The following is a 26,749-nucleotide window of genomic DNA, read 5'->3' as shown; positions in this document are numbered from 1 at the left end:
CTGGCCCCAAATCCTCGTCCACGCCCTGGGTCTGCCCCTGGCCACATAAACAGTCTTCTCACGAAACATGGACCAGTCCATGTAGTCCTCCCATTTCGAGACCTCAGGGGGCCTGGAAGCGCCCCAGAGTTGCGCAATATCCCGTTTCGCAATCATGTAACCCAAGGTAGCCCATCTGGTCTGGGCCACAGAGTAGTCAGTGGGCTCCCACACATTCAACAGACATCGTCGAGGCTCCGGCCGCAGGGCTACATCAGTCACAGCAGTCATCACCTCAAGCACAGCAGTCCAGTAAGCCGCCACAACCGGGCACTCCCAAAGAATGTGTAAAAAGGTAGCACTCGACCCACAACCACGCTTACATAACCCATCCAAGGAAAAGCCCATCGCCACCAGACGCGGGCCAGTGACATACACTCGATGAAGGATTTTAAGTTGAACCAAACGGAGACGGGCAGGAATGGCTACCTCCTTGGGAGAAGAGAGTGCCGATTGCCAATCCTCGTCATCCAGTTCCAACCCATCGCCAACCCAAGCCTCCCGAAGTCGAACCAATAAGTCCGCCCGATTATTGATCAGCTTCTTATAGATCAGGGAAATAGTGCTATCAGGCAGGTGCCCATCAAGAACACGATCTTCAAGGGGGGAAGACTCGGGCAGGGCCCTATCAGGAGTCAAGACTGAGGCGAGGGCGTGCCGGACCTGCAGATAACAAAAGAATTCCCTACCATTCAAACCATATTCCGCCTGGAGGGTCTGGAACGACTTCACACTACCTTTCGAACATACATCACCCACCTTACATATCCCAATCATCTCCCAGCGGTCGAAGCCCTTAGTAGACCAGAGACACCCCAGACGTTCCGAGGCATAAAGCGGCGTTGCCAGCGTCATTCGATCCTCCCACCCCAAACTCACATTCGCGGCTCGCCACACAGTTACTGCAATCCTGGACGGGCCCACAAGATGGCGCCCGGCTGATCGAGAATAAAGCGCTCTATTAAAGTCCCCACCCGGCAGCTGGAGTCTATCCATCTCGAATGCAGGATTTCGACCCGGTGAAAACATCACGTGATTAATAGCAGACAACTGGGAAGCCCAATAATATCGCTTGATATCGGGGAGCGCCATGCCCCCGTCATACCAAGGGATGGTGAGTTTCGCGAGGGCAATACGCGGACGCCCGTCCCAAATCAATTGCCTTTGAAGACTTTCGATCTCTCGGAAATAGGTCTTGGGGATAGTGTCATAGGAGTTCTGGAGTGCGTAGAGGAACCGCGGCAAGGACATCATTTTAAACAGGGCCGCCCTGCCCTGAGGAGACAAAGGAAGCTTACGCCAACGGGCCACGTCCAGTCGCAATCTAAGCAACGGGAGGAGGAGATTACGCTCAAATCGGAGCGAGGAGTCCAACGTAATAAAAATCCCTAAATATTTGAAGCCAGACTGGACCACCTGGATAGGAAGTCTGCTCGGCAATGGGGGTAAAACACCCGAAAGAACATACACGCAGGACTTGGCCCAGTTAATAACGAGGCCTGAGTTGGCACCAAATGAAGTAAGAACGTCAAATAAAACAGACAGAGATTTACGCGGGGAGGTGAGATATAAAAGAATGTCGTCCGCGTAAAGCGAAACGCGGTCCTCAAAGTCCGGAGACCAGCGAATCCCCTTGAGCGAAGGTTCCCACCGAAGCCAAGCAGCCAATGGCTCCAAGGCGAGTGCAAAAAGCAACGGAGACAAGGGGCATACCTGACGGGTACCCCTACCAAGGGTGAAAGGGGCCGAAACTCTACCATTTACCACTACTTGTGCCAGAGGTTCCTCATATAATAACTTGATCCAACCAATAAACTCAGGCCCGAAACCAAATTTCTCAAGAGCCGCCCAAAGATAAGGCCACTCCACAGTGTCAAAAGCCATTGAGGCATCCAACGATGCCAAAATGGCCGGCTCCGTCAAAAGCCCCGCCCTCGCAATCGCGCCGTGAAGACGACGTAGGTTCAGAGCCGTGTTGCGATGCGGGATAAATCCGGATTGATCTGGATGGACCAAGCCACCAATGACTGTCAGGAGGCGGGACGCCAGGAGTTTCGCCAATACCTTGGGTTCAACATTTACCAGGGATATGGGCCTATAGGATGAACAAAGGTCCCGCGGTTTACCATCCTTGGGGATGACAACTATCGTGGCCAGTCGCTGATCATAAGGGAGAATACCCCGTTCCCGGGACTCCAGAAACATGGCGCGAAGATATGGCGCCACCCTGTCTGGACGTAACTTGTACAGCTCAATTGGCAACCCGTTCGGGCCCAATGCTTTGCCCGAACGGAGTGAACGGATGGCAGTAGCTATCTCATCAACAGTAAAGGGGGAATCCGACGCTGCACGATCCAAATCGGAAACAACGGGCAGAGCTATATCACGCAATAGAAGGCGAGAGTCAGCCACATCTCTCACAGACACAGGGGTATACACCACACGGAAGTACTCAGCAAAACGGTGAACTATTCCAATCGGGTCCGTCACACTCTCACCACTCGAAGACTGAATCACGGGTACCACACGATTAGCTCTCTCCTTCTTATCCAGCCACTCCAACAATTTACCCGCTTTGTCACCCACATCATACAAACGACCCTGTTGCTCCCGAAACATCACTTTAGCAGCATCCGTGACCATGGACTTATAGGCAAATTGTTTCAGACCCAGGGCGTGGAGTTTCGCAGACGTGACACCAGATTCCAAAGCATCCTCCAATGCAGAAATCTCTCCCTCAAGATCCACCACCTCCCTATTCCTCGCCCTCTTAGCTTCAACAATAAGGGAGAGGGCCTGCCCACGAATCACCGTCTTAAAGGCCTCCCATAGGGACACAGCTGAGGAAACCGACCCCTCGTTATCCAGAAAATACGCGTCCAAAGACTTAAGCAAAAGGCTGCGGGTCTCGGGGGAGGTAAGGTACCACGGATTGATGGGAGCCACCCGGCCCACTGCCTCCACTCCAACCTCAAAACGAAGCCAGAGCGGAGAGTGGTCAGAGATACCCCTGGGTAGGTGTACAATCTCACGCACCGCAGGCGACTGAGCCGCAGGCATCAGGAAATAATCCAGCCTAGACAGACTCCCATGGGCCCCAGAATGAAAGGTGTATTGAAGCTGAGTAGGATGCAAAAGCCTCCAGCAATCCACCAAGCCAAAGGTATCCAAAAATCCACCCAACCACTGTTGGGCCGCAGGAGTATCTCTAGGGGGGTGGCGATCGTGGAGACCGGAGAAGACCGAATTAAAATCACCAGCCAGAAAGAGAGTACTATCTGGGAGGTCTAACAAGACACGGCCCAAATCTGAAAAGGTAGAAGTCTGCAAGCCGGGGGGCACATAAACAGTAAATAAGGAGAGGGCACGACCCTCATAGCGACCCACAAGGACCGCATATCGCCCCCGATCATCCTGAATCACATCATCAATAGCTAGGGGGAGGGACGCCCGAACAAGGATACCCACACCCCTAGAACCCGAGGTAAACCCCGAATGTGCTACGAGGCGATAGCCCCACCTATTCATTGCATGACAAACATTGCCTACCAAATGAGTCTCCTGCAGGAAAACAATATCAGGAGATAAACGTCGTATACATTTCAACACCACACTTCGTTTGATACGATCTCCCAGACCGTTAACGTTCCACGAAACAAATCTCAACCCGCTACCCCCCATCCCACCCAACAAAGCCAAAACCCCCCACCAATGAGCATGACACCAGAAACTTCTTCAAATACAGGATAAAGTCGCCTTGAAAACAGAACACACAAACAACGAACTCCCGAACCACCCACCCCCCAAGCAACACGAAAACACCCCCCACCCTGCACCCCTGCAAAAAACTAAAAAGCCACCCCAACCTGCAGTGTGCCTGTCGCCCAAGAACCCCTATTCTACACAAAGACCCCGGAGGAGGAAAGGCTCCGTCCCACCCGCCACCCCGATCAAGACCAATGACGAGAAAAAGAACATACATCAAATCACATAAGCAATAGAGGAACATAGGCATACACTCCTGGAAGAGTTATTCAAAACAAGGCACCAGGCATAAACGATATGTTCAGCTCTCTACACCACCTTCAGCACCGCCCGGGTGGGCATCGGACTCAGTCTCCGGAGGTCGGCTAGGCAAGGAGTCCAGCCAGTCATTCACAGCGTCCGGCCGATCAAAGAAGAAAGTTCGGTCATTATACTCAACCCGCAGCCTGGTCGGAAAGAGCATAGCGTAACGCATCCCCATGTCCCTAAGGCGCTTCTTGGCACCACGAAATCCCATCCACTGCTTCTGGACCTGTTGGGAAAAGTCCGGATAAAAGTTCACCGTGGCATTCTCAAAGGCCACCGGGCCCTTCACCCGCGACGCCTGCAGGATAGCGTCCCGATCTCTATAGTGGAAAAGCTTTGCAACAATAGGTCTCGGCGGGGCGCCTGGCTTACCCTGGCCCCCCGGAACACGATGTGCACGCTCCACTGCGAAAAATTTACTAAGGCCAGATGGGGAAAGCTGGTTCTGGATCAGGTCTTCAACCAGGAGATCAACTGAGTGGGGTTCTGGGTTCTCCGGCACACCAACCACGCGAACATTACAATCTTCCAAGCGCCGGGTCATGAAATCGTTCACCCTACGGAGATTGCCAATCTCCGTCTGTATCTCAGAGACGTCCGCCTGAGGCTGGATGATTTGATATCCAACGACTTCACCTTTTCGTTCGTTTTGGAGAGATCGGCTCGAATTAGGTTTACCTCGATTGCCACGGTGTCAATTTTGTGGGCCAAGGTTTCGTACTGTTGGCCTATTGACTCCTTCATGCCAGAAATGGCGCCCATGATGTTCTGCAAGGAAGGCTCCGTCGACGCATCCACGACGTGGTCAGACGCACTGGGACCGGGCAGGGCAGCTCCGGGGGACCCCTTAGAATGGGTATAACGGTCCATAACATTAGATTGGACCGGACCCCCGCGCAGAGGTGTCTTCGTCTTGCGCGTCTCCCGGTCCCCTCTGCCCGCCATTTTGGAGATGCGTCACAAGGAGATTCACCAGGGTCAACGGACCGGGCACCAGAAATGGAGGCCTCGGGACCAAAGGACCACAACAAGGGTATCACTAGGAGAGGGGCAGCCAAATAGAAGAATAGTCCAGCCAAAGGCCCGACAGCCGACGCGTGTCCTGGAACCAGCTCTGGCCCGACCCTCTCACCGATGTCCCAGTCAGAGGCAGAATCGAAACCGAAACTTAAGAAGGGGACCCACAAGTCCAATCCCCCTGCCGTTGTTGTTCAACTCCAAGACGGCCACCGAACCTCACCCAGTCCCGGGCGCACCTCAAGGGCGGAGCCCAAAAGTGCAATTCACCATAACTCAGGCACCCGGTGTCAAAATAAAGTTCTGAAAAGTCCAGGTAGATCAGCCCAACGTCCTCTATACAAATCCTCGCGAAAAATCAGGATTCATGCAGGATATTATGCCGGGAGCGGCGGGGGTCCGGGGAGCGCTGTGCTCACGCGGCCATCACGGATGCCCGCCAAGCTCCTCCAGGAAAGAACTTTTGATCAGTGAAAGATTAGTTAGGGACTAAAGATAACTAATCTAGAAAATCACAAAACATGACCCCAGCGGTTATTGCCAGTATGTTGTGAATGAATTTATGGGTCCAGGTGAGTATGTGGTGTTAGATTACCTGTTGCTGGTAACCCGCTGGATCACCATTGCAGTGCCCATTTTCTGAGGTACTGCCATGGGAATGTAAAAAAAAGCTCACCAGACACGGGAAACACTTGTAATCCGGTGGGTTGCCCGATGATGGCTTTGGCGGTGCACGAAGCGGCAGACCCAGCGCTGCACTGCCAAACTCGTAATCTGGGCTTAATCCTCTCCCTCAGAAGTACTCTGAAAGCTCTTTTTTTGTTGATCGCATAAGGTCTGGAAACAGATGGGGTCAAGCTAAGCATAAAAATGATACACTAATGAATGAATACTGCCAGAAAATGTGTCATGTTTGCCTTTTCTTGACACATAATTCGGTCCTCTCCAGCAGCAGAATTTGGTAATATAATCAATTTGTAACTTTTTCAATGTTCCTTCTGCCAGCCACATCACACATTATGTCCCTTTTGATGTATTTAATTATTTATTTACAGTTTTTAAAGTTTCACTTACCATGTGGTCGTTTCAGCAAGCCTTTGGGCATAACCACAAACAGGGTGTAACGAGCTGAATATAACTATGTCATGTTTATCGAAGGCAGGTAAAACTCAGTCTCAACAGTATACAATTAAAACAGCAATTACATTGTTACTAGACTCCAATGAACGAAGCATTTCTCAAAAGATAACATATTCTTAAATCATCTTGTAATCAAAATGTTTTTAAATAAATAAACTTACAATGGTGAATTATTTCATTTCCTCACACATAAAGTAATTGTTAAGTTCATTGTTTCAAAATTAAAAAAAAAACTATTTAAAGTCAAAGGCTAGTAAAAATCAGTATAAACAGTATACAATTAAAACAACAATATTGTGTTACTAGATCATGAATGCCAATGATCAAAGTCTTTCTCAAAAGATAACATATTCTTAAAACATCTTGTAATCAAAATTTTAAAAAATAAATACATTTACAATAGTGAATTATTTCATTTCCTCACACATAAATTAATTGTTAAGTTCATTGTTACAAAAGTTTAAAAAGCTGGTTAAAGTCACCAACCTGAATCTAAAACCTTAAAACAGGTAAAACTGATACCCCCAACATAACATCAAAACCCATTATCGCTTTTCAGATCAATTGGAAATTAGTTCCATTCAAACCAGTGCTTTCCTGTACTCAGCACTGGCACTTTTCATGAGCACCAGTTAAGGACACATTTATGTACAGGGAGGTTAACTAGTTTGCCCAAAATGACAGGATGTTGAGTCGATGCCGAGACTTGCACCTAGTTCCCCAGCTCCAAAGTCGGCAGCTATGACCATTATGCTACATCCTCACCACACTTTCATAGGTAGTAGTTAATTCTGTTTTAGGTGGCACTAACAGGCAAAACGGGCTCGTGCAAGCTGCCTCCTGGTGAGTGCCGGCATTTTTATTTTTACAAATTAAACACTGATTCAAACTCAGCATAGTGCCTTCATGTCATATGCATAATAAAAGGTGACTAAAGCGTACATTTACGTTCAAACACTACAACAGGACAGGAACCTAATAAGGTGCTATTATGATTCTGTTCTCTGATCGTTCTGTGTTCGCTCTGCAGAAATAATGTCTCATGCCAGTCGGGACAATCTAAAGACACCCAGTGGGAAGAAGTTAAACCTAAGATCCTTTTTTAGCGTAAGTCAATTGAATAAAACTTGGCTACATACTCTAAATGCTCCCTTGAACTTTAAGTAAAGAGAGAAGTACTCCCACAGCCATACAGCTCAAAAACCAACTAAAGTTGATGATCTCAAACAAAGTAGAGACCAAGAATTCTGTAGATTATTAGGACGTGAGGCACATTCCTCTGAAACCTGAGCTTTCAAACTTTGGGGGGGATTGAAGCAGAACCTGAAGCTGGTCTTTAGGAGCTAGACTGCCAACATGAGAGTTTGTGACAAAAGTTGCACTTGGAATTTGAAGGATGGCAACCCAATCTGCGGTCTATAAACTGAACATTGTGCCTGATTTATTTAGACTCACAATTTACCTGGTTGATCAATCAACCCATAGATTAAGGAGGGTTGGAATTTTGGTTTAACAGTAGATAAAACTGGAGTAGCTGATGGACTTTGAAGGTCAGTACAAAGCTTCTTCTAGGGAAAAGTCAGGGATGGCTTTCTTTTGAGTAGTTTTTAGGTACCACCCAACCATAATTATAAACCAGGAGAGAAAGAAGATTTTCCACGTGAAATTATTTTTTTTCTCGAATGCTTAGGTTCTTCGATTTACTACATTAAAAGAGTGCCACTTTGATCTTACTCAATATTATTCAACTTTGGCATCATTCGATACAGTGTCCCTCAAAATACTTCTCCAGCACTTGGCTGGTGAAGGGATTTGTGGTACTGCCACACTGAAGTTAAAGTCATTCCTTAGTAATGCACCCTACTCAGTATCTCTATCCCCTTCTTCTCTGGATTCTTTTTTTAACTTTAATGTGGTGTTCCACAGGGATTTTCCCTAAGTCCCACCTATTTTGATGTGTACATGGCATTGATAGAGTGCAGATTTGCCCTGTCATTTGTAGGGGTGCATTAAAATCATGAGTAGTTCACACTCACATCCAATCTTTATTGTGTTAACATTTGTGCTATTAGATCGTGTATTGCAATAACGTGCAAAGTGAAGTAATGGGCATATTTTCGTATAATGTAGCGAAATCAACATTTCAATTACGTATGGTAAGATGAAAGCCTGATGTGTAGAATTGTACATTTGACTAAGGAATGTTTCATAATTTGTAATGCTTATGTAATGCATTGATTTAAATGTGCCGGGTAACAATGCTCATGTATATGTGCGTTTGAGTAAATTACATGCTGTTTCTTATGTTGGCCGAATTCTGTAGGCCTAACGTGTACTTCTCTCTGACGCTCTCATGATAGGTTTGCAAGTAGAATTCATGTGAAGGCACGTTTTCTGTTGCAGGTGGAGAAATGCATCTTTGTTAGTTTGAATAATGTCTTTGTTTTAAGAGTTAGGCTTAGGGAGGAGAAGATATATTGAACAGCGATGCTGATAATGTGGGATGGTGTTCTTTCTCACCGGAAAGAGCCTAGGAATCAAGGTCATTGAGCCAAGGCCTGGTAGCATCGCTGCTGCATGGAAAGTTACCTACAAGGGGGTGTCTTGCGTGGATGGGGTGATGTTGCACAGCATTATGCGAAGTCTCATTCCAGTTCTTGTATTGGAGCTATGGACAGAGTCCAGGGATTTCTGCCTTGCCTTGAGAGAAGAGAGCATCTTAGAATGAGCTCTGTAGCTTTATGCTACTTGACCCATTCAACATGAGTGGTCTTCTTAGGAAACCTTCACGTCTTGACACCTTTTCAGAACTTTCCTTCTGAAACTGCTTGGTAGGAATGTCACTTTAGCAATAGTGTAGGGACAGACTAATGCTTTTTACCTATGAACCTCCAATGAAGGGGGCTCTTGACATCGAGGCTGTTATACTCTGTGTCATGATTCTAGAATTAGTTGTTCTTGTATGCAGCATCGCCATAACTTCACCCGTAGGTTTGGCTTTGAATTAGTGCCAATGTATATCTACACACTCATCCTGAGGAGTTTATATGTCCAGCTATTCTTGGCTTTGTAATAAATCAAACTAAACTTTGGATCAAGAGTCTCTGATTCTTCCGAGTCATGGTTTATTCTAACAGTGATGAGTCAATTGGCTAACGATTCTTCCCTCCCCTCTACACTTTCAAGCAGACAAAAATAGACATTGGCCTGGGGTTCCAGAGAAAATGCAGATTTTCCACAGTTTTAATGGGTAGAAAATCATGATTTTATTAAAGACACGGAGGCTAATATTATGCATAACAATCCTTTATTGCTCCTCACACAGCAGCAACAAGAACTTAGAATCATAACATCAAAAACAATCCAGAACACTGAACATGCATATTGTCCAAACACCAGCAGCCATCTTCCTCTTTTGTCTGCAGCGAAATAACTATAAAACTTCTTCTAACTTCCAAGATACGACCCAGAACTCTCCATATTTTCTTTTCCATCGAATTGTTCCTCCTTTAATTCTGATCTGAATAAAGATAAAAATAAAACATCAATCTACCTATTAAAACTGTGGAAAATCTGCATTTTATGTCAAAGGCCCGGAGACCAATATTATGCATGTTCAAAGTTCATCTAAAACATTTTGCACAACATTTTCCACAGGCTTAAAGTAGAACTTCTTAAAAGTCGAATCAGAAGACCAATCTGCTGCTTTTAAAATTGCCCCTAAACTAGCCCCTTTTATAAAAACCTTACTTGCCATAGCCCCCCTGCTTGAATGAGCTCCAAAGATCTCAATGTCAATCCCTGACATCTTCATAATCTCTTTCACCCATCTAGCTAAAGTGGGTGCAGAAACTGCTTTATAGGGCATGCTGTATGAAATAGGTAATTGAGAACAATCTACTGCTCGTAAACTTATTGTTCTTTTCTCATATTCTTTTAAACATCGAACAACACACAAATTATTATGACCCGCTATATTCGGATAAAAAATAGCCTTTGACTTTGTCTTAGTTCTTTTCCTTCTCTCAAAACACACCCCTTCAGGCTGATAACACCAAGAAGATACTTCTAAAGCCCTAATATCTGAAACTCTTCTAAAAGAAACCAAACACAAAAGGACTGCCAATTTCCCTGATAAACTCTTTATACTCAACTCACAATTAGGTTTCCAGCTATCCAATTCCTTCAATACCAGCGATACATTCCAAAGAAACACATATTTAGCTCTTGGTGACACTTCCAAACGAACACTCTTAAGCACTCTTTTCACCAAAACATGTTGACCAACTTGCACCCCGCCAACCAATTCATGCCCTGCCAAAATTGCTGACCTGTTCAAATTTACTGTATTGTATGCAAGACCTTTTCCAAAAAACAAAGACAAATAATTTACAACCTGCACTACATTAACCGATACGGATCCAAATCCCTTTCTAAACACCAATCACACCACTTTCTCCAAGCCAATCTATATACCTTTGAAGTACCCTTGGCCCAAGATACATTGATGAGCTCTGAAGCCTCTGTCGATAGTCCTGACACTTTCCAAACTCTGCTGAAATCAGGCACCCCAAAAGCCTCAGCTGTCCTGAAATCACTAGATTGTGGACCTCCCCTGGGCATCCAACAATATATCTTGATAGTTTGAAATCAACACAGGATCTTCCACTAACATGCTCATCAAGTCTGGAAACCAAACTTGAGCCTGCCTAAAAGGTACTATCGCCACTAACAGCGACCTCTCCTTTCTTAACCTCAACAAAACCCTCTGAATCACCGAGAATGGAGAAAAAGCATACAGACCTTTCGTCCCCCAATTCTGCAAGAATGCATCTATCCCCTTGGCCTCTGGATCCGGCTTCCAACTGTAAAACTCCACCAACTGTATATTCAACCTGTCCGCAAAAAAATCCATCTCTCCTGTATCCTTAAAAACACCTCCCTGTTTAATCTCCAATTGCTCGCATTCACCAAATACCTTGAACTCCAGTCTGCTTCCACATTGCTCTTCCCCGGAATATACTGAGCTTGCACCATAATTTGATTCTCCATGCAGAACCTCCAAAACTCCTTTGCCATCTCCACTAAACGCTTTGACCGTGGACCGCCCATCTTGTTCACAAAACGAACCACTGAAATGTTGTCCTTTTCAACAAAACACAACATTTCACTTGTCCTTTCACAAAGCTCTTGATCGCAAATGATCCGGCTAAAAGCTCCAGGCAATTTATGTGCATCTTCCTCTTTTTCATTGTCCAAAATCCTCCTGTTGTCACAGCACCACATCTTGCCCCCCAACCTGAGAGGCTCACATCCGACTCTATAATCATCTCTGGACTCTCTCCGAAGATTGCTCTCCCATTCCACGCTTCCAGATTCATTAACCACCATTCCAACTCTTCCTTTGCTTCTCAATTCATTCTCACTCTCTGAGAATACTTTGCACCTTGTCTCATATGATACCCTTTTAACCTCTGCAATGCTTTGTAATGAAGAGGTGCTAGAAATATTGCTTGTATTGATGCTGACAACAGACCTAATACCCTTGCAAATTTCTCCATTGGCAACTTCAACATACATTCCAACGTCAAAATCTGAAAACTTAAAAATTGAATCTCCTGTGCAGGTAGTGTACTACACAAGATTTCTCTCTGTTCACTACAAATCCCAAATCCTCCAACACCTTTATTGCAAACTCCATCTGATCCTGAGCCAAAGCCCTTTCCTCTGCCATAATCAGAATGTTGTCTAAATACACTATTAATCGAATGCCCCTTGATCTCAACCATGCTACCACCGGTCTCAATAGCTTCGTAAAACACCAAGGGACTGATGTGAGACCAAACGGAAGACACTTAAACCTCCAATGTCTCCCCTTCCACTCGAATTGGAGTAAATCCCTTTGCTTGACACAAACCGCAATCGTAAGGTAAGCATCCTTCAGATCTAGCCTTGTCTCCTTTCCTCAACACATCTCTTAATAGATAGATCCCCTCCAATTTGAAATGGTTGTAACAAACCCAATTGTTTAACTCTCTCAAGTTTGTTACTGGTCTCATTTTCATGTCTTTTTTCTCTACAAGAAAAATGTTGCTCACAAAACATACTTTTGTCTCTCTTGCCGACTCCATCGCACCTTTCTCTTCCAATGCAATTACCTCCAGAGACACCAACTCCTCTAGAGCCTTTGTAAATCTCAACATATTTGGAAGCCTTACCTGTTTTGGTTTTTCCAGAAAGTCTATTTGATAACCTGCCACAGTTTGCAAAACCCAAGGATCTTGAATAATCTCCTTCCACCTTAAAACAAAATGGGCTAGTCTGCCACCCAATTTTACTAAGGTAGCAATATGGTCTCTGTTTATCCTTACCTGAGGAACTTCTTCCTCTCCGATCGGAATGCATTCCCCTTGCTCTTGACCTCTGTCTTTGAGGGAAGAAACTTCCATGATCACCTCTTGAACTGTACCCATAACCATAATTGTAGGGTCTGAATCCTCTTGTGAAAGAACCACAAGAGATTCCTTGACCTCAGCCAGGGAATCGAACCCGCCTCTGCCCAGCCGAGGCACAAACCTTCCTTATATCTCTTTGTGCTTTTTGTATGGAATTAAATGTTCCTACATATTTTCCCGTATCTCTCACAAACTCTTCCCCAAATGACATACCCTGACTCTTCTCTCCAAACTCTTTTGAAGCCAAGTCAGCTAATTTGGGATCAATTTTCATTACAATACTCTTTCCTCGTTCCATACATAAAGCTGCGTTTGCATTGCCCGAAAGGCAAACAGCCTTTTGCACCCACTGGCACATTTCTTTCATATCAGCACTTTTATTGCTTGAATGTGCCTCTTCACACATATCGAAAATCCTAGTTAAAGGACCCAAAATATCAAGTAGCCTGTTCTGACAACCCTTGAGTCCCTTGTCAAGACCTCTCCTTGGGTCCCTGCCAGATTTATTTAAGAACGCCATAATCTTCAAATCTAATTCCAGAGTGTATGCCACTTTATTCTCCAAACTCGGTCTAGGACACTCAGAACTTAAACGCGTTCTTACTTCTTTTGGAATCTCTCTACGGATCCAATATGATATATACACTCTGCTACGTGTTCTGCAGGCACCCACTGAGGAGATAACGGGTGCTGAATTAATAAAGGATAAAACATTTCTTCTCCTTGTGGGTCTAAAATATCCTTTTTCTCCTGTTTAAAGTTTTCATCCCCAACCTTCCTCCTTTTTCTTTCAATTACATATTCATCTGTGTCATCAAAACTTGACGAACACGTGATTTCAACATCCACACTAGTTGAAGATGAATCACATACCACCACGCCGTGGCACCGTTTTCTAGCCTTTATAGCTGTACCTTGGGCCTTTATAGCCTTTACGCTTCCTTGAACCTTTCGTTCAACCCCTTTTGAACTTCTCTGTAATTCAATATTCTTTCTCTTATCCGTCTTTTTAACACCCTCCTGTCTAGACCCACTTGCAACTACCTCTACTTCCTCTGTTAACCAAAAAACCTCCTCAGCGTGAGATTTTTCTCTATTCTCTTTCTCCTTCAAATTCCTTTCCACTGAACTCTCTATTTTCCTATCAATGTTAGCTGACAATTCTCCAAACAACTTATCCATATACTGTTTGAATCTATCTTCAACACCCAACTCCTCATTCTTATCCATTTGTATTTTAAATGACCTTGCTAGCTCTTAAACCAAAACACTCCTTACTACTTTAAAATGATAAATCTTAATCTCCACAGCCTTCTCTTCACGCGTCAATTACTCTCTCACCAACCAATCGTATACTGAAACGATCGTATTTCCCAATACCTGTCATTTAAAACCCAAAATATGGGCGTTTTCAATCCCTGTCTAAATACCTTCTATTTCTCAATCTAACAAAATGGCCGCCCATGTAACGTCATACATACGGGAGCCCAGAAATGCCACACATTCTTTCCTCTAATTTGCCCCGAAACGAACAGCTCAAACCGTTTATTAACTTCCTCAAATAAACATAACCTTTAACAGTCGTGCGCATACATAGACACTCGCTCTACTCTGCGATGTCATTTAGCGCTAAGAATCAAACTCCCGCTGAAGGGAAATGATCCTTTCATTTGCACGCTCTGTCTCCTTGAGGCTGCATGCGTCATTGGAACCATGCCTCGCGCCTCCCTTCAAATCGCTCGCGCAGCTAACGGTAGGATTACTTCATTCTTTAAATCAACATTTAAACAAATCCAATTCCTTCCGTTCTTGCCTACCCAAATTTAGACCATCTCTTTCCTCCTTTACCAATTATTGAACCCCAAAATTATGCCAACTCATATCTAAAACAAACTTTTAAACAATTATTAATTATATTTAGTTCAAATAATATTACATCTTTATATCTAAGACTTTTCAAACATTAAAATTATTTCCTTTATACGTGTTTACTTAATGCAAATCGAAATTAAACTTTAACGATCCTAAATGAGTACTTTTCTCCAGTGTGAGCAGCAACAAAAGAGGAAGATGGCTGCTGGTGTTTGGACAATATGCATGTTCAGTGTTCTGGATTATTTTTGATGTTCTGATTCTAAGTTCTTGTTGCTGCTGTGTGAGGAGCAATAAAGGATTGTTATGCATAATATTGACCTCCGGGCCTTTGACATAAAATCTAGAATGTGGAACCTAGCTCCTTCAGTTGGTGGCAGTGTAGGTTGGTTGTCTCTTGAAGTAAGGGGAGAACATTTAGACCGGTAGAGCCCCTGAATACAATCCAATAATCGAGAACGGAGAGCAACAGATTTTGGCGGAGACTGATGGAGATTGATGGTGCGGCGAGAACAGCGGTGATCGGAGGAGTGAGTATCAATAGGGATGCGTTGTGTGCTAGATTGCGGTGATGATTTGATTGTGTAATGTCTTGCGGAGGTGGAATGAGAGTTGAGTGAATGTGGTTTTCGGACCAGACGCATTTCAAGAGTTTCATTTTATTGCGGTTATTGGGCTCAAGAGTAGCCTAAGAGCCCAGGATATCTTTGTGGTATAGAAAACACCAATTTGTTGTAATTTTCTGACCGTTGGTTTGTTGGGAAGTCGTGAGCACTATTGACAACCCGACTGAGACAGGGAACTTTGTGTGAGTGGAATTGTTAGGATCCTTATAAAAAGCATCATTACTTGTTTTGATGATTGCGAGAGTGAATGTGTATAGTGAGATTGTGAAGGCGGGTGAACCGCTGTGAGGAGGAAAGGGTGACATCGGAGTGTGCCGCACTGCAATAGATCAGTTGGTGTAATGCCGCGCTGGGTTTGGTTGGCGGTCATCGGTACCAGTTACCATCGGACCTGTAGTCTCTGTGTATGATCTGAATTTAGGAGAAAATGCTAGTCAACAGCAGTTAGGGTTGGGAGAAAGGATTAACCCAGGAGGAAATATGACGATGAATGGAAACGGTTCATTTTTGGTGCCTGTAGAAGCATGTACCCCATTGCCAGCAACTGCAGATTCCTCAAGGGTGTGTGTTGGGTCTAGTACAATATGATCAGTGTCATTTTTACCAATTCAAATTCAGATTTGAAAATGTTGGAAGCTCCCGTTAGAGGACCCATGGGAAGGATATCAGAGGGTGGTACAGATCAGAGGGTTTCTGGAGATCAGCATGTCTTGCAGACTACTGCATCAGATAATCAACAAAGGAAGCAGAGTGGTGAAAAGGAAGGGCAGAGTAGTGCGTTAAGTCAGGGAATGATTAAAGCTGCAGTGAAAGCAAAATCGCTAAATGAGGTGAGGCTGAAGGCAGAAGTGGATGAAATAACCAGTGGAAGTTTGCCTCTGGAAAAAATAGAACTTTATGAACAGGATGAATTGTTGTTTGTAACAAAGGATGTCACTCATAAAGCTAGGCGAGAACATGAGAAACTGACAAAATAGGCTCAAAAGTTTGATGTGGATTTGTCTAAGATGAAAATGTTGCAGAGAAACCATAGGTGGACTTATACTGATCAGGAACTAGAAGAGAAAAGAGTCATAGGGTTGAAAACACACATTCAAGAGTTGGTCATAAGGACACGCACATGGAGCATGCTGGATAAATGGGAGGAAAGGTGGTCGAAGAAGAATGTTAGGAAGGTGGTGGGAGTCACGCCTCCCCCATGAGGGGGTATACCAAGAGTTGAGGCTTACCCATTGCAAAAGGTACCAAGCAGAAGGTATGTGCATGTGCCTTGGAGCAGGGGCACAAATGACTTTCCTTGGCTGAGGGAGAAACCTGCTGAATGGGATAAGCAAGTGGATCGCTTTGTGAAGATTTTGAAGGTGTTGTGGATTGATTTGAATACATTGTGTGACATTGTGGTTCCTAGCGGGCTTGTGGTCTGCTTGTAAACATTCTATTGATTGGCCTTCTATTGAACCCGATAGAGAGACATAACGCATGGTCCTTCATTTTTGGTCATGAAAAAGCTTGAGCAGGTAATTACATAGTTACAGTCTAAGATTTCCCCACAAGATATACATTTGTTCAAGATAGATCGAACCACCCAAGAGCCTAAGGAATCGGTACATGCCTACTATGAACAGCTCTTGCAAGCCTTCAAGTAGTACAGTGGGTTGGATACTTTGGATCCAAAAGACATTGGACAGTTTATGTGCAAGTTTGTGCAAGGATTGAGATTAGTGTCATGATTCAGCAACACTTAATCTGCTGGCAAAATAAATCCATGGATTAGATTCTGCGGTATGCCAGATATTGTAGAAATGAGATGGAGGGACTTTAGGTCGGAATCAGGGGAACAACCAAGAGGGGTTCAGAGTGCACTGACCAATACAGGACAGGGAAAGGGGAAAGGAGCAGATCCCAAGGTAGTGGTAGACATCAGTACACTAAAGAAAACTACTGCTTATCACAAAATCAGGCATTAGAAGCATGAGTGTCGAGCAAATCCAGCAATTCAGTTTCAAGATGAGGAAAGTATATAGGTGCCTGGTGTTATAACCACTGTAATGAGACCTAGATCCGTAAATGGGGGCAGGGGTCAGAATCAGCTAGTGCAAGTGCCTCAATCTCAGAGAATTTTACAGAGCAATCAAGCGTATCATCAAATGCCCTTCATGGAGACTCTGGAAGGATTTGATCCAGACCCATTAAAATGATGGTGCCTGAGGGGGGAGAGAGACTGTACTCGTGGATTAGTCTTAGAGGTAGACCAGCGTGGACAATATGTGGAGGCAGATGTAGACTGTCATCCCATTACATTCTTGATTGATACTGGTGCTACCAGTTCTACTATAAGATCTGCAGTAGTCCCAAACCTACCCCTCTGGACAATCGATCCAAGTTGTAGGCGTTGTCATTAGGAGAATGACAAACCCATTAACAGATGAGGCACCTGTGAGAATAGGATCATTTCAGGATCGACACCAGTTTATGGTGTGCGAATCAAGTCCGGTCTGTTTGTTGGGACGTGACCTCTTGTGTAAGTTAAATTGTACCATCTATTGCACGCCCAACAGAGTGAAGTTGCAGACTAATGATGACAACATTGCATTCAAATTAGCTCATCAGAATCCTTGTGTAGACATGTTATCTGTGCTAACGGTGGATGATATGCCAAATGACCAAAGAGACACCGTCCCTCCCGTGGTGTGGGATTTTACAGGAGAAGAGATAGAACTGATTCGAGGGGTTGAGCCGATCCACATACAGATCAAGCCAGATGCTCAATTCCCAAGAACGCCTCAGTACAACCTGACCCCAGAAACGGTGGCAGGAATTACATCAGTAATTGAGTCTATGATTGTGCAGGGCATCCTAAAGGAGATCATTGGAAGTCAGTGCAATTCACATATAATGGGATTACAGAAACCGAGTGGCAAGTACAGGATTGTTCAGGACTTGAAAAGAGTCAATTTGATTGTAATTCCATGTTGTCCTGTGGTACCGAATCCATCTGTGATCCTATCCCATATTCTTTGCAAAGCTGAATGGTTCACTGTGATTGGCTTGTGCCAAGAATTCTTCTCAATACCCTTACAGGAGGAAAGCCAATTTTTGTTCGCGTTCCAACTGGAAAACTGTGTGTTACCATGGTGTTGTAGTCCACAAGGGTATACTGAGAGTCCATCCATCTTTAACCAGATCTTAAAGAAAAATCTTGAGAGTTTGGTGTTACCAAAAAGTTAAATGCTTGTTCAATACATTGACGACCTCCTGATTGCTTCAGAGACAGAGGAGGCTTGTAGGGATGATACCATTGCCCTATTAACTCACTTGGCAGAGAATGGACACAAGGTGTTCCCTAGCAAACTTCAGTATTGCTTGCCTGAAGTTCAGTATTTGGGTCAACACATTGAGAAAGGCAAGAGAAAGGTGTCACCAGACCACATTGAGGCGATACTGAAAATGAATCCACCTGCCACACAGTAGGAAGTCTGAATGTTCTTGGGGATTCTTGGTTACTGCCGACAGTGGATTCCCAACTTCTCACCGAAGGCAAAGCACTTACAGAGATTAACACACAAGGACGTGAGTGATCCGGTACCATGGGCCTGCTTGATGGCCTTCTTGGAGCTGAGAGAAAGCCTGTGTCGCGCACCAGCTCTGGGAATGCCTGATTACAACAAAATATTGTCATTGTTCTGTTGTGAGAGGGAGGGTTGTACACTATCTGTACTCATCCAGGTACATGGAGGTGTCAGTAGACCAGGGGCTTACTTCTCGGCTACATTAGATCCTGTAGCTTCAGTGTTGCTCAGATGTCTCAGATCTGTTGCTGCAACTGGCATCAGCATTGAAAGGTGTGAAAGCATTTTGGTGGGTCATCCTCTTACTGTTTATGTCCCACGCTCAGTTGAGCTCCTGATGACGAGAACTAAAACACAGCACGTGACCAAAAACAGTCTCTGAAAATGTCACTTTGAAAATATGTTCCGTGTTAAATCCTGCTACTCTAATGCCTGTTTCAAGTATTGAAGGAGAGGATTGTGAGGGCCATGACTGTCTGGATGTGACTGAACTCGGTACCAAACCGAGACTCGACTTGGTCAAAGAACCTCTACCTGAATCAAATCAAGTCCTCTTTGTTGATGGATCATGCCTAAGAGACAATGAAGGTTACTTGAGAGAAGACGTTGCTTCTGTACCCTTTCTTGCATTGTGGAAGCTGCTTGCTTACCTGGAGCACACACCACACAAGTAGCTGAAATCATTGCCTTGACCCGTGCATGCCTTGTTTCTGATAAAATCTGAGTCACCATCTATACCGACAGTCAGTACGGTTTAAGTGTGGCTCATGACTTCGGACAGCTATGGTCACAGAGGGGCTTCTTAACATCATCAGGATCTCATATTAGAAATGGAGAATATGTGAGACAACTATTGGAAGCCTTACAGCGACCAAAGGAAGTGGCCGCTGTGAAGTGTGCTGCCCAAAGGAAGGGGGAGGATTTTGTCACCGTGTGTAACAGATATGCTGAAGAAGTTACCCACTTTTGTGCCATCCATGCTTGTGTTTTTAATGGGGATTATTCAGACGAGAGTACACAGAGAACTGAGCTCAGCATGATGTTAGCCATAGCTGACACCTGGGATGAGGTCAGGCGTCTGCAAGGAGAAAAGTCAGGCCAAGAAGAAGCTGGTTTACTCAAAGCAGTTTATGAAAGGAGAGATGATGGAATTTAGGTCTCAACAGATGCTAGAGCAGTGTTGCCAGATTGTCTACTGAGCCCTAGGGCAAGACAGCTTCATGGAGCAGTTCACATTGGGAGAGATGCAATGGTGCGAGTGTTCAGACAAATGTGATTTACGCGTGTTTGCATAAGCAGTGTGTCACAGATGTGTTACATGCCAACAGATGAATGCTGGAAAGAAAACTGTGATTACCTTAAGCCACATTGGAAAGTCGGAAGGTCCCTTTAATAGGATTCAGCTCGACTTCATTGAAATGCCTAGGTGCAATGGGCTGAGGCCTCCTCAAAATGAACAACCTGCCTGATGAAATAATGGGGTGGCATATCTCGCCACAATATTAAGTGCTGAAGCTAAGTGATTAAACAAATACATACACAAAAAGACGTATTTCAAATAATTTTACATAAAATAGTAAACATCATTTTTATTCCAAATTGTCCATATTTTATATAAAGCTTTTCAAGTAGACACAACATTTTAATGTATACAGTGTCCCATAGGGTACAAATATAACAAAAACTCAACTGATAAACAAACACACTCGCTCTGAGAATATTGTACACAATCCCCCCAAACCAAGTGTTAGAACTCGGGGTCTCTAGTTGGCAGGGGTAGGACCACTGTCCAAATAGGGACCCTTGCTTCTAGTCAGGGTAAAGAGGAAACCCTCTGTGATAACCCCTGCTCACCCTCTACGTAGCTTGGCACGAGCAGTCTAGGCTAACCAGAGGCAATGTGTAAAGTATTTGTACCAACACTCACAGTAACACAGTGAAAACACCACAATCTGACTCCACAACAGTTTAGAAAAATAAAGGTATTTAATCTAAACTACACAAGACCAAAACAACAAAAATCCAACATACACAGTTCAAGAATATGGTTTCAAAGGAGTTCATAAGGTTGCGATAAAGTTCTTTAGGTTGCGATAAAATAATCCACAGTTGCTGAAAAGTTCAAAGTTGTGACACGTTTAGCTCACAGTACCTTTAGTGGCGACAAAGTTCCAAAAGCAGAAGTTGGTGCAGTGGAAAACAAGCGATGCGTTGCTCCTGAGACCCTGGGGAGGCGAGGCGACAGCCCCGCTGCAGCAGCGGGCGTGTTGCGACGAATCCGGTCTTTATGGGGAGGAAGGCCACTTGTATGGATTCCGGTGCGTAGATTCCGTAGGAAGTTTTTTCTCGCAAAGGTACGATGCGACGATCTTTGGAGTTGCGACGATCTCCGGGGCGACGATGCGTTGTGGAGCGTTCTACTGCAGATGGGGCTGGACAAGCCACTTATCTACTTTTTGGCTTCCTTACACCAGGATCTATTCGCCCAAATAAGGGTTACGAAGGAAGGGAGATGCACAAGCCACTTTATATCACTAAGAGGAGTTCGTCAGGGGTGCATCCTGGCCCCCCTCCTCTTTACCATCTATATAAACGGCCTGAGCAAACATCTTGAGGCAGTGGAGGGGGATGTCCCGCGTGTAGGAGAAGCAAAGATCCCGGCTCTCCTATACGCGGATGATGCTGTACTAATAGCGCGCACAGGGGTAGGCCTACAGCGTTTGCTTGATTCTTTTGGTACCTTTATGGACCAGCTGGACCTTAAGATCAATGCAAATAAATCTCACACTATGGTGGTGGGTTCACACAGGAAAAAGAGGACGTTCATGTCCTTTTCTTGTAAAGGAGAAGCTGTGTCAAGGGTGGGTGTTTTTCCTTACCTTGGAGTTATGTTTGATGAGGCGGGCACATGGGGCCCACAAATAAAGGCCAAAAGTCTAGCCTTGGTGAGAGCCAGCTCGGCCGTGCTGAGTTTTTCTAAAAGGTTGGGTGCTAGACCTATGGATGCCCTCTTAAAAATCTATGACTCAAAATGCATCTCCATAGTTATGTATGGTGCCCCGCTTTGGGGTTATGTTTCACAAGATCAGATACAAAAAGCGGAAAATAAATTTCTGAGACGCTTGTTATCCACCCCTCAGTCCACACCAACATTTTCAATTCATGGGGAAGTGGGACTTGATTATGTTACTGACAGGATCAAATTAGCTCCACTTTTATTCTGGCTAAGGACGTGGCTGAATGACGAGCTGACACTTAATCATTCCATCTTGACTGATGTCATGACTTTAGATCACGCCATGAAAATTCCTTGGTTAGAATATATAAGATACTCTTTTGCGCAACTAGGGCGCCCGGATTTATTTAATGCCCCTTCCAGCATTAGACGGGAGGATGTGACATGGACAAAAAAGAACTTTCTGTCCATGGCTAGAGCAACCCGGGAAGAGCATGAATTGGTGAAGCCATTGGTGAGACAACATTACCTGGTATTAAGTTCACCTTCCCTTGAACCCTACCTAAGAGTTGTGACCAAGCCGTGTCATAGGCTTTTATTAATTACATTTAGATTCAACTTGATACATCGCACCTTAGGTACTTTTCACTCATGGTGTAAACCGGAAAATGGTCCCCCATGTGGTTGTGACGAATTCTCCCCACAGGACCCCATGCATTTTATCATGTTTTGTAGCTTGTACATGGTACCTAGGAAGAAGTACTTAGTACCCTTACTAAGGGAGGCAGGTTTTATCCAGGTTAGGCCTGCCTTTGTTTACTTACAGTCTTTATGTAGCATTCGTGTCATTTTTTGTGTAGGCAGTTTTTTAGTTGCGGCTCATAGAATCAAAACAAAAAATGTTCACTAAAGTATTCTGTATTGTAAAAGCTCGTACCAATATACATTATCCATTAGATGCTTAGATTTGTACCTGTTTTTAATATGACGTACAATGATTTCCGATGACTGCATATCTGTATCAAATAAGTGCTGTTTTTATTGTATTGTATATATATGTTATTTATGCTTTTATGATTTTAAAAGAATCGAATAAAGTGTATCTTGACTGACTGACTGAGATGCGCGGACCAGTGGTGATCTTCTCTCTCGCAGCTCCCCGATGTGATGGCTTCTGCGACGACGCTCGCAGTGACGTGATGCGGTCCGCAAGCAAGCGGTGCGGCGATCTCACCCAGCGACGACAGGCTCCGCGACGACACTCGCAGCGATGTTAGACTTTCCCGCACCGGTCTGGTGCGTCCCGCAAACGAAGGATGCGACGGCTCTGGCAGTGGCAACAGGTGCTGCGACGATCTCGGCCTTTGTAGCGGCAGGAATTTCCTTGCACTGTCTGGGATGCGCTCCGCAGCGAGCGATGAGATAACGTTTCAATTGCAAAAGTCTCTCAAGCTTAGTTTCAAGCTTCCCAGCACAGGTACAACTTCCAGAGGCCCCACAACTGGATCAAGCACTCTATGAAGGACAGAACTCTCTCAGCAGAGTTCAGGGAAGCTGGGGGTGAAGTCCTTTTGTTCCTGGGACTTCAGAACAGGGAGCCAGCTCTTCTCAGGCCCTTGGACATTCCTTCAAGACAGGGGACACAGCACAACAGCAAAGTCCTTCCCCTCTCCTTGGCAGCAAAGCAACAGCAGGTCAGTCCAGCAGAGAAACAGCGGGACAGTCTTCCTTCTTCAGTTTCAACTTTCTCCTTGGCAGAGGTTCATTCTTGATTCCAGGATGATCTAATTTTCTGTTGTCAGTGGCCCTGTACTTATACCCCTAAAAGTCTTTGTGCAAGTGGGCCCTGAGCCCGGTCTGAACCAGTTCTGGGTGTTGCTTGAGCACTAAGGGTGAGCGGATTTTGCGTATTGGCAATCCGCGGATTTGCGTATTTGCGTATTTCGGAAATACGCAAAATCCGCGGATCCTTGCGTATTTTTTTTTTTGTGTTCGCACGGGTTTCTGCAAGTTCGCAAGGGTTTTATTGTACAAAACGCTCGCGAACGTGCAGAAACCCGTGCGAACACAATGTGCCTACTCATGGGAATTGCGCTCGTGAAAGTCAAGGATGCAAAGTCTATCCAGCATCACAGCTGATTTTCCACGGTAGATTTGGTAAAGAAGGCACATTGCCCAGCCTCGACGACACTCTCGATTGTTTCTGGGCTGATGAATGAGTCACTGCATTTGAGCTTCAACTAGTTCCAGCAACCATGTGTGTGTTACTATGCAATCGCGCCGAAGGGCGCAGGGGTCTCTTGCTGTAGTATTTTACAATGGCGCCAGCAAGCTGCCAGCGCCGTTGTAATATAGTTACAAAGTTAGCTTGCACAGGAAGCACTTAGATAAAATAAAGCAGCACCTGCTTCATTTTATCTAGTGGTTCCTGTGCAAGCTAACTTTGTAACTATTTTACAACGGCGCTGGCAGCTTGCTGGCGCCATTGTAAAATAGTTACATGAGTGGGGGTTCAACTTTTGAACCCGTTACATCCGCGGATTTTTTTTTCCGGATTTTGTGGAAAATACGCAAAATACGCGGATTGCGTATTCACTAAAAATCCGAAAAATCCGCGGACGTAACGGATTTTCCGCTCGTGCTTATTGAGCACTTGGTTTTCCTGGCTTCTCCTTTCCTTTCAGAGTGGGGGAAGGGTCATCAGCCTTCCAGCAGGAGGTGGAGCCAGCATTTTGGAGGGAAAGTACAGCCCTGGAGCACTTTGTTGACATGATTCCTTCTCTCCTTTCACAGTGCAGGGCAGAAACATCAGACGCACCACAGGGGGTGGAGCCAGCACTGTGGGGGGCAGGCACAATCCTATTCAGGTCCCAGGTGCTATCCACTCTCACCACACAAGTTGCAAATTCAGTCATTCAGCCTAGGCCCGACTCAGCCAGCCCCCTGGGGAATCCCCAGCCCCTGTCCCTCTCAAACCAGACAGTCAATTCACAAACAGGCCAAGGCACACAGAAAGGTCAGACAAGAGAACAGCAAAAAGATGTGTTACTAAATTCTGAGTTCAGGGATACTAGACTTGTATGTCCTATCTTGCTCCTATGAGAAGAAATGCTGGTAGCCACTGTAGCCAGCACCCCCCATGATAGCCTATGGAGCAAGGCAGCCTTGCAGCAGTGAAAAACGAAAATGGCTGTAATTCACTACCAGAGCATGTCACCTGCACAAGTACATGCTCTACCTTTCACATACACTGCACCCTGCCCAAGTGGGGGACCTTGGGCCTCCCATAGGGGGTGAACAATGTGCACAAACACAATATTACACAAACAATTGTTAAAAGATTATCGAGCGATCAATCCTCCGGCTTCCGCCTCAGGAGAGCTATATCTTTACCGTCGCGCTAGCAGTCAGCGCGTTAAGTAGGCGTAGGTGGGGGGCGTGGCCGACCGTAGTGGGCGTGGCCTTGGGAATCCCCGTCAATGGCGTCACAATAAAGTGTTAAGCCGCGGCAGCGATAAATCCGCTGAGCGGGAACAAGTGAAAGGTGCAGCTACAGTTTTGGGTGCCCAGGGAGCAAAGGCAAGTTTAAAAACACAATATTACACAAACAATTGTTAAAAGATTATCGAGCGATCAATCCCCCGGCTTCCGCCTCAGGAGAGCTATATCTTTACAGTCGCGCTAGCAGTCAGCGCGTTAAGTAGGCGTAGATGGGGGGGGCGTGGCCGACCGTAGTGGACGTGGCCTTGGGAATCCCTGTCAATGGCGTCACAATAAAGTGTTTAGCCGCGGCAGCGATAAATCCGCTGCGTGGGAACAAGTGAAAGGTGCAGCTGCACACAGGCACTGCGGTGGCAGGCCTGAGACACCATTTTAGGGCTACTCATGTGGGTGGCACAATCAGTGCTGCAGGCCCACTAGTAGCATTTGTCATCACCAGCCCTGGCACACTCAGTGCACTTTACTAGGTCTTTACGCATCAGGACGGGGCCAGGGGCCACTCCATCTTGCCCTTCGTGCTATTTTCCCTTTTGCAATGGCCACTCCAGACAACTATCTCCTCAGGTACTCATCACAAACTTTACTATCCCTCCGTCCCCTGAGTTCCAGACAATGTGCTCATAACAGCTGGCTATGTTCTGAAGGCCCCTTCCTCTGCTCCTTCTGTGGGTTCCAAGCCACCTCTAACAACACTGTATCGGGTCCCCTACAAATCAACAAGCCTGAAATAAAAGGCTGGAAAAGCTTTCTCTTAAATGTTCGATCACTACCACGCCATTGTACTGAGATATGGGACACTATCCTTAGTATCGATCCAGAAATTTGTTTCCTCACGGAAACTTGGTTAAAGCCACACACTGTACCAACTGTCACGGTAGGAATTCCCTTAGGGTATAAAATACTGCGACAAGATCGCCCGATTAAAACAGGCGGTGGCACTGCTATAATATACAAAGACAGTCTTCACATTACAATCATAGAACAAGCCGTACTCCCTTCTATGGAGATTATGATTTTCAAAACTAATGTCGGTACTAAGAACAACTGGAAGGGAGCCTTAGTATATCGACCCCCTGGCCCAAATACCAGTTTCTCATTAGCCTTAACTGAAGCACTTGCCCCACACATGAAGGACGGAGAACGTTTCATCCTACTTGGGGATTTTAATTTCCATGTAGATGTACCAGAGGATCCCGAAACCAAGCTTCTTTTAGCTGACCTTGTCCTCTTAGGCCTATATGTGCGGAACAGTGGCCCTACTCATAGGGGAGGACATACCCTAGATCTTATTTTTTCCAATGCCCCATTCATCCACTACCACTCTTCCAGACCTGTGCATTGGTCTGATCATAGCATACTGGAATTCTCCATCCTGCAACCAACTAAGCCAAATGACCCTTCTGCTAATTTGACCATCAAACGAAGACCTTGGCATAAGGTCACTCTAGAGGCATTTGTAGAAGCCTGGAGTATTCCGACCCTCACTGACTCTGATAACTCCGA

The sequence above is a fragment of the Lissotriton helveticus genome, chromosome 1_1 (genome assembly GCF_964261635.1).
Source record: "Lissotriton helveticus chromosome 1_1, aLisHel1.1, whole genome shotgun sequence".
Classification (NCBI taxonomy): Eukaryota; Metazoa; Chordata; class Amphibia; order Caudata; family Salamandridae; genus Lissotriton; species Lissotriton helveticus.
This window is presented reverse-complemented; position numbering follows the sequence as displayed.